This window comes from Octodon degus, unplaced genomic scaffold (assembly GCF_000260255.1).
Source record: "Octodon degus isolate 3935 unplaced genomic scaffold, OctDeg1.0 scaffold00007, whole genome shotgun sequence".
Classification (NCBI taxonomy): Eukaryota; Metazoa; Chordata; class Mammalia; order Rodentia; family Octodontidae; genus Octodon; species Octodon degus.
The window spans coordinates 26,567,281-26,573,200 of record NW_004524583.1 but is presented as its reverse complement, the minus strand read 5'-3'; positions in this window follow the sequence as shown (position 1 = coordinate 26,573,200).

The window sequence follows — 5,920 nt, the reverse complement described above, 5'->3', positions numbered from 1 at the left end:
AAAAAAAAAAGTAAGGAAGGAAGGTTGGGGAGCTAGCTCAGCGGTCTAAGTGCCTGCCTGGCCAACACAAGGACCCAGGTTCGATCGCAGGTACCACATGCTGTACTGGCCCCAAAACCAAGACCAGGCATGGTGGAGTGCACCTGCAATCCCAGCACTGAGGAGGCTGAAAACAGGAGGATCACCACAAGTCCAAGCTATATATATATATATATATATCAGCGCTGAGATTACAGGTGGGCTCCACCACATCCAGTCTTGGTGGCCTGCTTAGCACACCCAGGGGTGGGGCCAGAAAGGCCTATGGTGCTGGGAATTGAACCCCAGTCCCTGTGCTTACCTAAGCAGGTGCTTAGTCCACTGAGCTATCTTACCAGCCCTATAAATAAAAATGTTTTAAAAAAGAAAAAAGAAAGTGAGGTAGTTAAGATAGAAGGCACCCATGGAAGGTAGTGGTGCAGGCTGAGGTTCACTTTTAATTTGCAGAGCCAGGAGCTACTACAAAGGCAAGCCAGAAGCACAGGGAGGCATGGAAGCAGGCAATGGGATATGAGCTAGCACACACACACAAAAAGAATTAGACACTGGTTACAGAGGATAAAGCTGACAATTAAGCAAGATGACTCAGGGTCACAGTGGTAAGGCCAGGGATACCAGGAGCATCATGGGAAACAAAAGAGGAGCAGAGAGGAGATGACATGTTCACCTGTGAACACACTAGCTAAGCACCAGCAGAAGTGTCCAGATAACAGAAGCCCAGCACACAGATGAGTGGACACTGGGTCTAGCAATTCAGCTGAGGTCACTTTTGGAGTGTCATGCCCGACCCAGGCAAGACCCTGTCAGCAAACAACAGGAATCCACTAATGGATGGGCCGTGCTGTCCTTGGTACACACAGCAGTATGCCAGAACAATGAGACCAGGATGGGACAGGCAATCTCCCGGGGCAGCGAAGAGCCTGACATTATCTACACACCTCCGTGACCCTTCTGACAGATCTGTGACCTCAACCACTGCCATCCACCCCCTCGGTTCCTTCAGAGAGCAGCTCCCTCCCTAAGCTCTGTATAACTCCGTCTCTCTGCTGGCCAGAGGCCAAGATCTTTTGTGATCTCAGCCTCCATTGGAGGCTTTTTATACCCAAAAGCCTGTTTGGTGGTCTCTCCTGTGCCATTTGTCACAGGGAGAAGCGAGAGTTCTCCCAGGGAGAAGCAGAGAAAGAGTACACAACTTCAGAACATGCTTTACAGGAGCCATCACCAGAAGGACCTGGCCAAACTGCACTTGCTTGAACTCTGCAGACCTCCAGAATCACTTTGGGAGCAGGGCCCAGAAATCCGGGGGCAGAGGTGAGCCTGCTACCACAGGGTGGATCCAACAGATAGATCCCAGGCTCTTGTGTAGCACAAAGAATTGCAAGTGTACAGTCAAATGGCAAGTGAAAAGGAGCTACATTTATTGAAGATTGTGCGGTTGTGTGTCCAGAAAAAGTCCTTGCTACAGAAATTAAGACATGCACAGACAACAAGAGAGTAAAAAGCACTGCACACAGGTAAATTAGTTCTGGAATTTTGAGGCTGTGAACATCCTCACCAGGGTGCCTTTCCTGGGCTTTGTTAATTTCTACCTCTCCTAGGACAGTAGGAGGAGGTTTGCCTAAACTCAAATGGGCAGATGGGGGGACTTCCTCAGCACCATTGTTCTATTTGTTCTTTTTTTTTTTTTTAATTTTTTTTTTTATTTTAACACTTAGTGTGTGTGTGTGTGTGTGTGTGTGTGTGTGTGTGGCCAGCTCAGCCCACCAGGGGGCGGGGCTGGCTGGCATGTGGTGCTGGGGGATTGAACCGCGGTCCCTGTGCTTTGCCAAGCTTGTTCCAAGTAGGTGCTTTAGACCACTGAGCCATCTCTCCAGCCCCTCTACTTGTTCTATACCAGGACTGAGACTGAACCCAAGGGCCCCTGCATGCTGGCCAACTAACTACTGCTGAGATACCTTTCACCTCATTTTATTTTTTAATCTTGAGACAGGAGCTTAGAAAATTGCCCGGGCTGGCCTCAGATTTGGGATCCTCAGAGCACCTGGGATTATGGGCATAAACCAAGAAGCAGCAAAATCTGCATGTTTAACAAGCTCATCCACAGATTCTTATGAATCCTAAAGTCTCAGAATTAGGGCTGGAAGTAGGTCAGGGGTAGGACACTGGCCTAGCAAGCACAAAGCCCGGGATTCAATCCCCAGCAGCAAAGGGGAACCAGAAGTCTGAGTCGCCACTGTTGATCAGAAGTCCTAGCCGTAACCTACCGCGACAAAGCTGCCGATGTCATGGCAGGCTAAGTCTAATGCCAATGAGCCACAGTTCACACTCTGGGAAACTACTGGTCTTAGGGTGAAAAGGATGACAAATTCTAAAAGATGGGAAGTGATCTCTCAGCCTTGTCTTATTCATCTACAAAATGAGAAGAGTTTTGCAAGCATTATATGAAAAAATACTTGAAATATTTTGCCTTCACAACTTACTTGAAATAATTCATTTATTTCTCACCAAAATTGCTACCAACTGGATTTCTGATATTCAGCCTTCTTTTTCTATTGTATCTTCCACACTGTATCAAGATAATATTTTGGGATTTTGGTACCAGGAATCGGACTCAGGACCTTTCACTTGCTAGGCAGGTGCTTATGCCTCTAAACTATCTCCCTGGCCCAGAATAATGTTCTTTGAAAAATAAAGCAACATTCAAATAATGGAACTTAACAAAAAAAAAAAAAGGGATACAGATGAATGTCCATTTTGTATCTGTGTATTCAAAATGGTTAGGATATGGGCTGGTGAGATGGCTCAGTGGTCTAAAGCACCTACTTAGAACAAGCTTAGCAAAGCACGGGGACCGCGGTTCAATCCCCCAGCACCACTTGCCAGCCAGCCCCGCCCCCTGGTGGGCTGAGCTGGACACACACACACGCACACACGCACACGCGCACACATGCACAAATAAATAAATAAATAAATAACAAAAAACAAAGTGGTTAGGATAGATATACAGTTATATTGTCTTAATGAATAGAGGGATTTGTTCTAATGGTGTTTGTAAATAGAATATCATGTCCACATCTTGTATAGCAATTAACCACTAGGAAGAATGTATGCAATGTGTGAATTATTGAAACTGTCCTAGCGATTTGATTTGAAACTGTCTCATTGCTATTTGTTTCTCAATAAAATTATGAAAAAAAGAAAAAGCAGCAGCCAGGTGAGGTGGCATGCTCTGGAGGCTGAGGTAGGAGGATCACAGTGAGTTCGAGGCTGTCAGGTCCTATCAGCAGAGGTGATGGCAGTGGTGGCTGTGCAGCAGAGAAGCAGAAATAAAAGGGGGAGCTTTATTAACTCTGAAGACCTGGAGAGGATCAGTGGCAGGGAGATGGGAAGATCCTCTGACCTGAGATATGAAGCCTGAGTCTCCTTGGACTTTTGCTAGGGGTGGAGTTTGAGGGCTGGGTTTAGTGATGCACAAAGGGTTGATTGGAGGCTCCCTTGTATGCATGGGGAAGATAAAAGGAAGTTGCATCCAGGGCTGGAATGGGGAAGGAAGATGAAGTGGTCGTTGGGAGATAAGTTGTTATTTGGGGATTCAGCCATGTTGAATCAGGGCCATGGTAATTTAGCAGCTTGTACTCAGGCTGGAACCTATCGATTCCCATCTTTTAGTTGTTATGAAGTGGCGATGAATCTCTTAGACTGCTTTCCTGTCAAACTGTCTTGGGGGGAAGGAGGGTGACAGAATGATGGTACGGTTCATGCCCATATAGAAGCTAGTGCCAGATATTTCAGCCAGGACAAGAAGTTTATCACTAGTGAAGGCTCCTATCAGAGATTAAAGAAATCTTGTGTGGCACCTGAAAGTTGTCTGGGAAAATGGTCCAGAGTCTGGCTGTAGACGAAAGGAACAGCAGAGTGTAAGAGATCAGAAACCAGATGGAAAAGCAATGCATGAGCTACCCTGGGATTTTTGAACCCTTAGTTACGCAAAGACGGTAGGCAACGAGTTGTAAAGACCACTCAAGTGACAAAGGCTCAGGACCAGGAAGAATGGAGTCGTCTGGTGCAGTAGAGTTGTTTGGGTACCGCTGGGCTCAGGTGATGTGGAGCTAGAAGGGAAGACTGGTGACTTTTACCACTGTTGCTCTTGAAAGGATGACCAGGTGGAGGCCTGTCCATGTAGGATCTAATCCTATAGGCTTAGAGGATTTAAGATATATCAAATTTATATTAACTCTCCAAGAACCATAGATGATGACAATTTATTGGTTGTAGTAGGTAAGTATCCGCATGTTGTCACAGCAGGTACTGGATAGAACAGGAATAGAGTCAGCAATGGGAGGAAGGTTATCAGGAGTGGGGAAGCAGAAAAGGTCTCCCGTATATGAGTTCAAATGACTTAGAAAGGTGGGTGCCCTAGGAAGGGCTCTCAGTCTAGTTAGAACTAAGGGAAGGAGCTGAGACCAAGGCAGGTGTAACTCTAGGATAAATTTGGTGAGGTGGGCCTTTAAAGGTCTACTTGATTGTATTTCCTGTTGATGTTTAGGGGCTATTGGATGTTGGTGAATACAGGGAAAGGCTAAAGGATCCCTGAGGCAAACTAGTGCAGGGGTAGCATGGGTGGCACTATTAGGACTGGAAGTATCTCAGAGTTTGAATGACTCTGGTGGTCAACAAGAGAAGAAGGAAGAGGGAGGGAAGAGCTGGCTGCTCACTGAGATTCAGTATGTAGGATGAGCACTGTGGGGAGAGAGGTGAAAGAGAAGTAGAGCTATTGGAGGAAATTTCTCCCCATGAGAGGTGTGGAGCAAGTTGGGATCACAAGGAAATTATGAGTGAAGAACAGTGTCTGGAGTCAGCAGGCAATGGGCCTGACTGACAGGGTCATGTAGGTCGGCCATTAGCACCCACTATGGAGCCTGCAGATCTAGTACACTGACCTGAAAATCAGAAAGAATATTATATGTGGCCCTGGTGTCAACAAGAAAAAAGAGTGTCCTACCTGAGATGTTTAGCGAGACCAGGGACTCTGACAAAGGTACCTCATTGGGGTCTATGGACCCCAAGGCCATCATTCCTCTTCAGTGGCAAAATCAAGCAGGTTAATTTTTTTTTTTTTCAGAACTGGGGATTAAACTCAGGCCCTTGCACTTGCCAGGGAAGTGCTTATTTTACTGAGCCATTTCCCTGGCCCCAAGCAGGTTAATTATTGATGAACCTGGCTGCAGCAAGTTCTCCTGTGAGAACTTCTGGGGAAGTGGATGACTTACTTGTTCTCTGGCAGACAGGGCAGTCACATTTCCAGTGACCCTCGAGTTTATAGATGGGATCAGGTCCCAGTGGTGGCTGCAGGTTGGGGCAGGCTCATCCCCGGTGTTTTTCTTCACCACACTTGAAATGTCCAGGAGGGACTCAAGGGACAGCATTGTTTAGGCTCAGCATTACCTTGCCAAGGTCCTGCTTTGATGAAAGTCCCAAGTGTTGCAACAAAAAGCTGACACTTGTGCACAGTTAATTTTTGTCTCTATTATTGAAGACACAGAAAGCCAGATTGTGGCCGGGGAGATAGCTCAGTGGAATAAGCGCTTCCCTGGCAAGCGCAAGGGCCTGAGTTCAATCCCCGGTTCCGCCAAAAAAAAAAAAAAAAGAAAGCCAGATTAAGTAAGTCTCCCTGGTGGGGTTTGAGGCCCAAGTTCTGTCTTTTTAAGCTTGGCATGAATATCAGGACCATATAGGGATATAAAATAGGAATTAATTCCACAAGAAGGGGTGACTCTGAAGCACAGAGTCTCACTCATTTCTGTTTATGTAGTTTCTACTTTAATAAAAGACTTTTAAATAAGTGGCCATTATCTGTGAATGAGAATACATCAAAGGAAGT